The sequence below is a fragment of the Mercenaria mercenaria genome, chromosome 10 (assembly GCF_021730395.1).
Source record: "Mercenaria mercenaria strain notata chromosome 10, MADL_Memer_1, whole genome shotgun sequence".
NCBI classification, from domain to species: domain Eukaryota; kingdom Metazoa; phylum Mollusca; class Bivalvia; order Venerida; family Veneridae; genus Mercenaria; species Mercenaria mercenaria.
In genome coordinates this window covers 41,539,220-41,552,403 of record NC_069370.1, presented here as the reverse complement: position 1 = coordinate 41,552,403, position 13,184 = coordinate 41,539,220, and positions in this window count along the sequence as shown.

Sequence of the window (13,184 nt, the reverse complement as noted above, 5' to 3'; positions counted from 1 at the left end):
TTTTTGTTTTGTTTAGAAATGGAAAACAGAATGTATGAGCATCTATTTACAATGTGGATTCTTTGGCGATTATTTCAGTCTGTTGAAGTAAGCTATTTGTATTTAAAGCCAAAATAATGTTTCTCTCTGAAAAAAATGGCGTAGAAAAAGGTGAAGAATTAATATCATGTGTGCAAGACAAAACTGTTTCAAATTATGTGATAAAAAATCTTTGTTCGTATTAAACAAATAAATACCTACATGTAACAATCAACTTTAAAAGTACTAGTACTATTCCTAGACTAGTAGTGTTTATCTTTGTAAATGTGCGCTTCTAATGATTTATTTTGAAAAAAATATTCTATTTGCTTTTGTTATCGTTGTTTGTCAGAACATTTGTTGTTGTTGTTGCTGCTGTTTATTTCAGTCTACCTTTGTTTATGTTGTTTTGTCAGTTCATTTCTTTTTCAGAAAAAAATGTCAGATTTTACTATTTGGTGTGTTATAATGGTTTATGAAAGTTTCAGTAAGATTTAAGTCTTCTTAATTCTTTTTTAATCGTGCTACTACTACTGCTACTACTTTTACTACAGCTGTGCTGCATTTTTATAGGAAGAATCCTTTTTGAAAAAAAACTAGTTTATTCAAGCATGTTTTCTTCAAAACATCAAAATGAATATCTTAAAAAAGAAATTATTTTTCATAGTCATTGCTCAATATTGTTTATCATCTTATAAATATGAGGATATTAGCTTTTACATCTGCATTATGATTATTATTATGATTATGATTATTATTTTCATTATTTATATATTCACTTATTAACATTTATTTCTTATAAATTATCTGCCGATTATTTACGTCCATATATAATTGTTGATTTATTTTCGTGTTCAGTCATTCCTTACTTTTTTTTGTTTATTAATATTCTTTCATTTTTCTAGTAAGTTGAAATATGTATATATCTATTTATTTATTTATTTATTTGTACAAATCAATTTTATATCTCTCTACTATTTTATTGTGATATTCATTTATTCATCATTTGTATACAAATATATATAATATTATTTAACACGTATTTCTTTATACATAATAATTTCTGTCTCTCTACTATTTTATTATGGTATTTATATATTTGTTTATTCATCATTTGTATGCAAATATCTATGTTTATTTGAGATAAAATATCATATTAAAATAAATACGTGTTAAATATTCTAATTTTCATATTGAGAATGAACCAACTTGATACTGCTATAAATATTTATTTTCAATAGAACTTTCGCACTAGAACAAATGCGCGAACATCACAAAACGAGAGAAAAACGCTTGCATAGATGTAAATAAGCAGCCGTCATTTTTGGATCAAAACGTTCTGGCCATTTTGAAGACTAAATTAATTATATGTATTGACCATACAACTTTATAAAACATTGGAACTATTGTAGGTGATATGTTTTGAATATGCAATACATTAAGCCAAATTTATTTTTTATATAATTAGACAATGACTTCACTCAAAATAATTCATTATTATTGAAAACGTTTCAAAATAATCATATCTGTTTTGGTTTTAATTAACACATGACTGATATAAGATATGAAAATATTGTTTTCTACCATCTAATAGTCTTTGCTTGTAAATATTATTTGTCCTTAACATTTCACGATATTGATACAAATCCTTTCTAAATAATTTCTTAAGGCAAGATTAATGTCAATTAACTTACTACTACACACTTTTATGATACTTAACCAGATTTGTTTTGAATATATGATATAAATATATGTAGCGTGCCAATTTCATCTAACACGTAGGCTCGCATGTCAATATTCATTTCAGATGAACTTTTGAGAGTTGTATTCTTGTAATTAAGATTAATCAATATTGTTATTGATTTGTTTTTCATCTCTTAGTCAGAAACCAATAGTCACTATGTTTTGAGTAATATTAATATTATAAATGTCATATTTGCGTTTCAATGAATTTAATGTACACAGCAGTATGTTGTTTGTACTTCATCATTTTGATTTATTATGTAAGCTGAAATTTCTGTTTCAGTGTCTGCGTTTCTATCAAAATATTTTGAAATGACATTTGAGCCGCGCCATGAGAAAACCAAAATAGAGCGTTTGCGTCCAGCATGGATCCAGACCAGCCTAAGCATCCGCGCAGTCTGGTCAGGATCCATGCTGTTCGCTTTCAAATCCTATTGCAATTAGAGAAACCGTTAGCGAACAGCATGGATCCTGACCAGATTGCGCGGATGCGCAGGCTGGTCTGGATCCATGCTGGTCGCAAACGCACTATGTTGGTTTTCTCATGGCGCAGCTCATTTCATTTATTGGCAAATAACATGAACATGTTGTGCAATTCTATCAACTGATGTTCCATTAGGCTTAAAGATGCAAACGGATATCATGATATCCAATGAAAATTGAATTTTAACAAATAGTCTTACCAATTGGCTGATAATAGTATGTATTAATTCGATGATAATTCATACACATAGATGCATAGCATACTATATCAACTTCTACCATGTTCATGAAAATATATGAACATATATAATGAATCATTACAGGGTCTGAAAAATATTTCAACCACCAGATCATCATAGTACTTTCATGGGTGTAAATGGTAGTAATTAACAGTGCATTGTACTTCTAGATAAACATTCACAACAAATATGATAGCCCAAATATGTTAATATGGAAAAATTTATAAAGCAAAGTTCTTTTGTTTATTTAATATTCAACCTTCTGCACTTGTTTCCATTTGGATTTTGTAAAATTTAAAAACACAATTTGAATGACAGACATTTAAAGATACAATTTGTTTTACAAACCAATCAAGATTATTTTTTACTTAAATTAAGTTTTACCATATTTTCATTAAAATCTGTTCTGTCTTATGTGACGAATTTAGATTTTACCGTGAAAACTCTGACTTTTACTACGGTCGCATTCTTTTATGTATGAACTTCTATGACAGTAATATCACATTCTGGGTGTTCCGATTTAGCGGTGACTTTGAACATGTTATCATGTCATTTTGAAAATAAGATTTACAACATTATATGTTATTTTATCATTGTTATCGGTCTCAAGACGGTAGCGCTCGAATATTATTTGATTGGTTAAGCAATACGCGATAGAAGATCCATCATCTAAACTTATGTAAGTGTCTGTGCTTTTACGATTTGTGGCGCCAAATCGTCTGTGGCATCTTGGTAAATAATATTACATTTGTTTGATAGCGAGTAAGAATTATTTTATACTGGAGCGGGAGCATACGAAAAAAAAGTCGAATGAGTATAACATATTGACTTTATTAGAAAAAGATATAATGATAGGTCTCTATATCTCATAGAAAATAAATTATTTGCCTGAAATCAAAAGAAAAGTTTATATATTTCATGTGTTCTTTTTCCTGTTCATTGTATCATGAAATCATTCAAATAAAACTGTACTTCAAGATTTAGATTCAACTCCTTAAGTGTTATATATTTTCTTGTCTTTGAACTTTTTCAATATGTAAAAGGTATGCATACTTAGTCCCCTGTTAATGTATTGCTGATACTCACATCCTACCCACCCTCGGATATATTATATTTTTTTTCACTGCTAGAACGATCAGGACAAGTAATTAATTGTTTAAGCTTTCTGGTTTTTATACATGGTATTATGGTCTTTTGGTCTAATTTGTAACAGTAATAGTTATGTTTAAAGTATATTCGCAACGGTACCTAGGCAACGTTTTCATTTCGATTTGTTAAGGTTGAAGGTTATTACAATTCACCTTACTTACCATATACGTCATCAACATAACGACAGTTCGTTCTAAATATAGGTTATATCCAGTAAAACGAATAAAACTAGAAAATACACTTTTTTTTTCACTGGGTTATACACATATATCCAACACAACAAACACGTTTTACCTCCAATGCAGATGTATGAAACTCACTACAAATTATCTGAACATCAAGCAAATACACACTGAATTCGCATATTTATAGTTTTGTTTTAGTACCACTTTTAAAAGGACATAACATCCTCATATCTATTGTGGCTTTGTTTAAATCTGCTTTCAATATCTATAAAACGCACGTAAAATTTAAGCTTAAGGTGAACTAAACTGTTCAAAACCAACAGAAAAATACAAACTGATTTTTGGTAATAGTTTCATAAATGTACAATGCTAAGATGCAGTGGCAATAGAAACGTCAGGGATACTCATATTAATGCGCCTTTAGAAGATCATGAACGACACAAAAGTCACAATCCAAATGCGAATTAGTAGAGATATATAGCAATAAAGATTTTTTCTCAGATCCATAAAATATAAAAGCTATTATCAGTTACTTGATGTAATAATGAACGCGTCGCCGAAATAAGTTTTCATAGAAATGTGCGTTAAGTGTTTGGTGATTTTCATTTTATTTATCCCGGTTAAGAATCCCGCAGTTTGAAACTTTGAATATTAAAACAGACAAGGAACTGTTAATTTTAATTGACGATAAGCGAGGTACTGTTAGTAGAACCTGAAGGATTATAAAACTATAAAATGTGTGCCTGCGTTTTACCCATTTAATGTTGTTCAGTTTATAGCACTAGGCTTCGTTCAAACCCCGGCGAGAGAATGTGGTGTCGAGTTTTCACAGTAAGGTCAATATTTTAAGAAATTTGCAAAGTATGATATACATTACTTCATATTTAATTCCAACTACAAAATAATGTTTATAGCATCGCTTTCCTGCCGGGCACCAACCTACATTGATAACCTCTTTTGACAAGCTGAACATCCCAGACATAGAGACTTTATATCCTTACGTCAAGAGTTCGAGCCATACAGCTTTGATCATGTTAACAAAATAGAAAAAATATAGCTACTTATATTTTATTAATAGAACACAATCACTTTTGTACTATTGAATTCATACTGCAACAACGTGTAGCTAAAGTAAATCTTGAATATGTAAAAAGTTGACCTAAAACGGTTGAGTTTGTTAAAATATAAAAGATATATTCTGATACATTGTCGGTTTCATAGACTTATAAATGGAATCTCTATACAAAATGCAAAATTCCTTTCTCAAGATAGCAGTTATTTAGAATTAGCTTCCCGAGATTTAATACTGCTGTAGCAAATGGTATTTTTTCATTACTTAGGAATATCTATTCCCTATTGACGAAGCCGTCAAATAGGAGTTATTTTATCATTTGTTTTATATGCAATATTAATTTTTATGTCGTCTATCAGCCTCCTCTTCCATCGATTTATTTAAGTTCTCATCAATTCTCTACCTTATCCGATAGGAGTTTAGTTATCTTGAAGTTTATTATTCATTTCCAAGTAACTATTTGGTTTAATACGAAATATGTATCTCAAATCACGTAGGCTATTCCTTTCTTGTAATATCCAAAAAGCTAAACAAATAAATTCTTTTCGGTATAATGCATTTAATGTACATTTGATATTAGCTGCAGTCAGACTGTTTTGTAGGGTAAATACAGTCTTTTGAAGCTTTTAAAGATTTCGAACATGGCAATGATTTATTTAAAACTTTTGGTCGGAAGCTTCTGCAGAAATTTGAATTCCATGATGATTTTAGAAATATTAGAAATCATCATGAAGTATCGTCATATACTAAGTGGACCAGATTTTAGCGTTCATTTTCAGACTGTTTATAACATTTTCAAACACTGGCGGAAAATTCACATTGTTTTTGATATACAAGACCATCCTTTATGCTTTATACTTTTACATTTGCCGCTATTGTTGTGACAGTTGTGGGCCTTTACTGTTTTACAGGCGTCTTTTTATACTTTACCCAAAAGCTTTGTTGTGTTTTCATAACATACAACCAGCACATACCCTTACATTTATAGGGGATTGTCCAGTGGTGTGCTGTTCTGTCACTTTGCAATATTGCTACATAGTGGGAACAAAGAGTTGGGGTTTCCTCGTAATTAACCAGCTTAAAATGATGTTGTTACCACTAATTATCTTTATGCTTTTGTTTTATCTTTTTTTTTTAAACTTTGGATATGTATTATTCACATCAATACACACCCTGATGTCGGGTTTTGTTTTGGGGAGACTAGGTTCTTGGACTTTAGCAATTCCTATTGTCTGTCTTTGGTTTAATATCTTATTCTTAAAAAAGCAAGGACTGATATCCACAATGAAAGGTCACACAGCCCTCTCAAACTGAAACCATGCGGTAGTGTATTTATGGATGTGTACAGTATCAAAATAAATACAAAGAAAAGCATATAGACAATGAACGCAAAACAAACAAGTGAAGAAACGCACTAGGATACCATCTTGGAACGGTCAGTAAAAGATACAATACAAGGACAGTTTTTTTATTAAGTTTATTTCATAAGACCAATTTTTATTAAGAATAGTAACTTTCGTACGATCTCTCCATACTATCCTTATTTAGAATGATACTCTTCTCAGGTAGCAAGCATGCAGTTTAAAGAAAAGTAAAGACAAAAGAACAAAACTGTTCAAAAACAACAAAGATCTTGTAAGAGCCTTTTCTAATTGACACGTGGCCACGTGACGAAAGCTATCAACCCTGCCCATTTTCTTTTTAATCAATTCTGTCTAATATCTCATAACTGTCGGCTCTTTTAGAATAATTTATGACTACATGGTATGATATCGCACAGAAAAATCTTATTGCCATGCCATTATAGTACTAATGGTAGTAAAGCTGTCTTCATTCGTTTATGTGCTGGGTATAGGCTTTCAGCAACGTGGTGGGCCCTGAATGCTAGAAGATCAAGTGAATATGTTTAGCATTTCTCTGCCATCGCTCAAGATAAATAATGAATTGCACATTTATAGTTAGTTTAAAAATAAAAGAGTGAAAAACAAAACAACGATATATCACACCCGTTTGCGTTTAGCAAATTGAATAACATACAACTGAAAAAAAAATGAAATCAATTAACAAAGAACTTGCTTTTGTCGTTATCAGAGAACATTCTAAATTTAAATTATTAAATTCATTTTCATTTTTAGATACTGTGCGTCGTTGTTTTAAATCTATAAATACTTTTCTAATTGCAAAATCTAGCTACTTGGTAATCGTGTTTTCTTGACGAAGAAAATGAGAAATTTGCTGAAAAAACCATAACTGACATATGTAGATATCTGCTTGATTTGGGTCGAATTTATGTGTTGAAAAACTAAATGAAAAGCCGTTTGTGATTTCTTATTAAAATTGACAAGAACTGGCAATATTAGTGTGAAAGTGGTAGAAGTTTTGCAAGTTGAAACCAAGTACTGAGGACTCAATGTAAAAATACACTAAATAGCCAAATAACATACAATCCAAAATGCTCTCGACTTTTCTCATTAATTTCTGAGCCATAAACAAGAAAGGAAACATCTTCATATTAGTAAATCACATTCTGTTGAATATAGTCCAGCAAGTCTCTAATTGACAGATTTAGTATCATTTTGTTTTGAAATTTTCGAATCCTATTTAAGACCGAATAAATGTTACAGCGTATAAATCTTGTGTAAAGTATTGACGTTGTGTGTCAAATATGTTCATTAAAGTCGTGGTATTAGCTGAATGGTCATGTGAAAAAGATCAAAAAGGCCAACATTTTAGCTCGTTTCATTCTTAATTTGATTTTATAAGTTTGCCAAAATGAGTAATAAATAGTCTTTAAAACATAAGCGGCTATTCATTCTGTAACTGAAAACAGACTAAACCAAAAAGTATAATGAATGAAACAAGAACTTGAATTTCCAAACATACAGAATATATAAGACTGTTTACACTGCATACCTTGTGACACCAAAACAAGGTATTTACAATTAATGCAGCATATCACATGAAATATCAATTATAACATATAATAACATGTAAATATTTGTTGGTTATGTGTGACAAGTTGAATTCAATGTCAGACTTACTGCCAGGAACAAGCGAAATAGATGTTGTCAATACATTGTGTTATTTGAAACGTAATGTATTTTCTGCAAACGGGAAGCATGTAAGCTCCGAGTTTATGCTGTTAATGTTGTCTGTTTCTAGTATGACAATGAATTTCTAATTTACTAGATTGAATCATGCTTGTAAATTATTGACCCACCAATATTGTCCCCGAACAATATTCAGTTTATCCAAATTTGGAAACTTGCAGATTTTCTCTTCCAGTAAGTAAGAAATGTTAAAGGACATTTGAATACAAGCCAAAATACATGTACAGATATATATATATATATATATATATATATATATATATATATATATATATATATATATATATATATATATATATATATATATATATATATATATATATATATATAGACAGTAGTTAATCCAATATATCTCTATTGGACAGTTTTGTTGGTGTCAGTTCTTTTAAATACCTGCGCAAATGTAACATTTTCCTCTAGAGATTAGAAATATATGTATAATTTCTGCAGTGGGATTTATATAATTTGCTTCCATACTGTCTAGTTCAGGGCCAACAAACAATGTCTCCATGTCTCCGAGGCCCGTTATTTAGTTTGTAAAACAATAATTTAACACGTTTAATGGTTATTAAGATTCTTCTGTTTTCTAGAACTAAAAGGACAAGGTTCACTTTAGCCTTATATGGAACATTTTCAAACTGGCGACAACTGGAAAAATAGATACTAACTTTGCTGAAGTAGAATGTTATTTTCTATAGTGAATATTTTTGCCAGATTTTAAAAAACATAGGAATGTGTTTAGTAGTAAGCACAGTCAGGGACCACAAAAGTATTTTGACAATAGGTCAAGCCCTTTTCACAGAATTTATTTTATTGTGGTCGACAGCTGTGCCAGTATTGAAAATTTCAGATTTGTTTAAAAATTCAGTTAAAAACTGAAAGTTTTCCATACCCTTCATGTTAAAAGTATTTCCATTTATGTCAGATATTTTCTTCAATAATGAATAAATTGTAAAATAGTGCATGCAGTTTCATAAAACAATGCTTGTACTTTACTCCTTTTAGAGACTTTCAGTTTTAGGACATTTTTGTGTATAACTGAACCTTTCTCAAAATACCAAAGAATGCCATGTCAAGTTTAAGATGACCTCAAAGTAGTTATCATTTTGCTATTGTCATTGACTTCAATGTTTGCTGTTTTGTCCATTTAACATTTTGTGATGATATTTTAAAACTACACACCATACTTAAGAAAGACACTATTTGTTTCGAAATAGCAATGACACAGCAGCATTAGGTAATATTTTAAATGACTTCTAACCATATGTTGGTATAAAAAATGGAATAATACGCATAAAGAGAATTTTTACTATATTAGATTTGTCATTATTGGGAGATTTGAGGAACAACAAATACCTTGGCAAAGCCGGTGTCATCAGCTATTTATTACTTGAATTATTTATACAAACTGATATATTTGTTTTATAAAGAATATTTACAGGCTTTCATCCAAGACATTTCGTTGTTCGATATCCCACTAACCTTAACCTACAAAAAGCATCCTTTAAATTTAAACCAAATTTACAATAAATGTCATGAATTTTTATATTTCTCCGGTCTGGATCTTGCTGTTCATGGTTCCCGCGGTTATCATATTGAACCCACTAGGTCAACCAGTTATAGAACAGAATAATTGTTATTTAGAGCAACCTTGCAGTATTTAGTGCCGTGTGGCGGCCGTAAAAAGTATCCCCTACATGGGTTCAGTGTTTTCTGGTCCTTTGGGATCAAAGAGCTAGTAAAAGAATTCCACCTAAAGCGGTACTAGTGAATGTTGCACATTCCATTAATTCTCATCATCAAACCAAGTCTGCTTTTGCTATGCTTGGTTTGCATTCTATGCTTCCAAAGGATCTTCTTACATATTTTATTAAACTGAATGCCAAAAAAAAAGCTACCCGACTGTTCCAAAAGCTATACCAAAACTTCACATACATACCCTAATATGCTTTCAATTGAATGTACGAAAAAGTTTCACCAAGAAAAAGAAGTAGCAAATGAGGTGCAGTAGTAATTTAAAACTGGGGCAAAGTGACCACCCGATGAATAATCCAATTCTTGTAGCACACTACTTTCGACTAATGATAATCATAATACTCTCAAACAATCCCTGTCAGCTATTATAGGTTTTCATGTAGACTTATATACTTTTTTTATTTCTAGCAAACAGACACTATGTTTGCATTTAGTCAAAAAGCAAAAATAAACAAAATGATGATATTTTACTCTTTACAGTCCATACAACCGAAAAGTTACTTCGCGATTTATGTCCATTTTACCCGCTCTGATAGTATTTCGAATGCAAGTATTGGGTAATGTATAGGTATTCAGTTAATTATATTTCGCTTTAGAGCGATTTACGATCGTACAGACATTTGCAACACCCCCACTTAGCTTTAGAATACCAGGCGAGCAATATCTTTAATCAAGGAAATAAACCGTATATATATTGCAACCTATACTTAACGTGGCAATGGGCGCTTAATCATAAAACTGACTGACGAACCTCGTTTTTGTCACGGAATCATAAATAGGTCGTAAAAATGAAGCCGCCTAGGGAAAAGACCACCTAAGTTGAGAAGTTGTCTGAACAAAATGGTTTATGGCCCTCTCCAACCGTAACCAAAATGTTCTTCATAAATTACTTTTTGTTTCCCCCTTGTTTTATTATGGTATTTGTTTGGTTATAATTCTAAAGATGATTTTTATTTCGCTGTGGTCTAAGCCTGATTATTTACGGTCAAACAAAAAAATGAAAACAAGGAATAAGGAATGTGTATTTTCATTTGCAATGGGCTAATGTTTTAAGATGTTACATAATAAACTAATTTGCATATCACATGTTAAATGGAATGATTGAATGTATAATTGTGAATACGTGAAGTGGCAATCAGTGTAAAGATTATATTCTATTAAAGTCTAGCGGACATTTTTGTTGTTATTCGTGATAAACAGTTTGAATGATAACTTTGGCGTTGATGTCTAGTACATTGACTGGATTGATAATGTGTATTCACATTAAAGGGAAGAACAAAATACGTTTCGAAATATGAATTTATTTATCCATTTATTTATTGGAAAAAACTGTTTTTATTTTTTTGTTGTGATAGGAGCTTGCACAGAATAATATACATGTTAAGATATCATATATTCATAGAGTGCCTCTTGATTAGGTTATAATAAGAGAAAAAATGTCATAGTAAATATATATATTTTACATTGCTGTGAAAGTATTGTTGTTTTTTTTATCCAAACACTACAGCTAAAATAAAGCTAGAAATTTTACCCACGTTTAAATGTCACTAAAATGAAATATATTGTGGAATGATGTAAATAGAGATATGTATATATAATTATTATGATATATTTTGTTGAGGTTTTTGCTAAATAAATATTAGTATTGTCCGTTTAAGGTCTGATAGTGCATCTTTTATAATGATTAAAACTAGTTATGACAATAATATTGAAAATAACAATGATGATTAGTAATAGTTATAGTATGTGTGAGAGTGTGTTACCTGGATATATCAGAGCTAGGGGTACATCGAGGGTATTTTTCTCTGCACATATCGTCGAGGCCGGTAGGCCGAGACAGATATGTGAAGAGAAAAATAACGAGATGTACCCCTAGCTCTGATATATATCCTGGTAACACACGAGCACTACATATTATAACTGTTTTATCGCATAGTTTATCATTAAAATTTATATATCATTTTCATTTAAATTTGTTTATTATTATTTTTACTATTTTGATTCCCTTTCTGCGCCTCGCTGACTGAAACACTAAAACTTCTGTTTTAGAAAATGTGTTCCCCAGATAAAAGTACCCAACAAATTTCTGCATTGGTTTTAAATCTTTGCATTTCATTGGCCAGACATATTGTAAAACTTGTTGTTTTGTTTGTAAAAAAAAATCAAAGAAAAAGAAACATTTGAGAAATCTCAGAATTTCATATATTTTATGTATTTCTGAATTTGGCAATAACTATCAAGTTTTTGAAATATTCTAGTTTATTTATTCTTTTACTTTATAAATGTAGGTGTTTGTGACAATTCTTTCTCTGTGAACTGTAAATTGGAGCTAAAATCATCTTTTCTTTGAAAGGAAAAAGTTATACTCCCTTGATAGGGCCTCAATAGAGAAAAAGTGTTCCAATATATATCGGAACAGTTTTACTGTGCTGATATATATCGGAACACTTTTTTTCTTATGAAACTCCATAGAGATTTCCGTGTTGATATATATCGCAACAGTTTTGTAAGATATCAGCACAGTTTTGTAGTAATAATGTGTGTTACTATGTATAACATGCTGCAAAGATCAAAGGAAAATTGCCGCACTATGCGATAATACTAATAATAATATGATAATACTGATTATAACAATAACGATGATATTGATAACAATAATGATAATACTGATAATAACACTGATGATAATGCTGATAATAACAATAATGATAATTAAAATGATAATACTGATAACTATGAAATACAAAGCTAATTAAGAAATTAGGACAAAAACAAATGTACATTACAAAAATGGAACCAATACGGCTTCATTCGATGACAACAACACAATTTTGTAGTATTTCTATGCAAACTTTTAGAATCTGCAAATCTGCATGCGGCCCTTTTTCTTCATCATTTTTCAAATACGTGGTAAATTGCATACACTTGTATATATTGTAAGCACCAGAAAGCAATAACAGCAACAAAAAAGATTGTTCATGTATGTCTGAACTAAGTACCCGAGAAATTATTGTTTTTACCATTTCAACAGAACGTTTATTTTATTCTCTGTAGCAATTCATGGATTTGATAAATGTGCCAGGTTCCATACCTTTCAGTGTCAAGAGACAACAAAGATGAACATGAAACACAAAATACCAACAAATGTTGCAAATTAAGAATTTTGAAGTTCTGTGTTTTCTTTGCTTCGTTTTAGTAAAATAGTATTAATAAAGACTTCTCTTTGTAAGCAATAGAAAAAATATATTCTGAAACGTTCACATATGTATGTGGATGTATCCATACACATTCCAAATTCTGGTAAAAATGCCAGGTCTACATCGCCATAGGTTTGCATTAACTTTCTGACGTCATTTTACATTTAAAGATACTAATATGTATTACGATTTCTTGCCAGCTTGTCGGTCGCCGTGAAAAATATACTGACTGC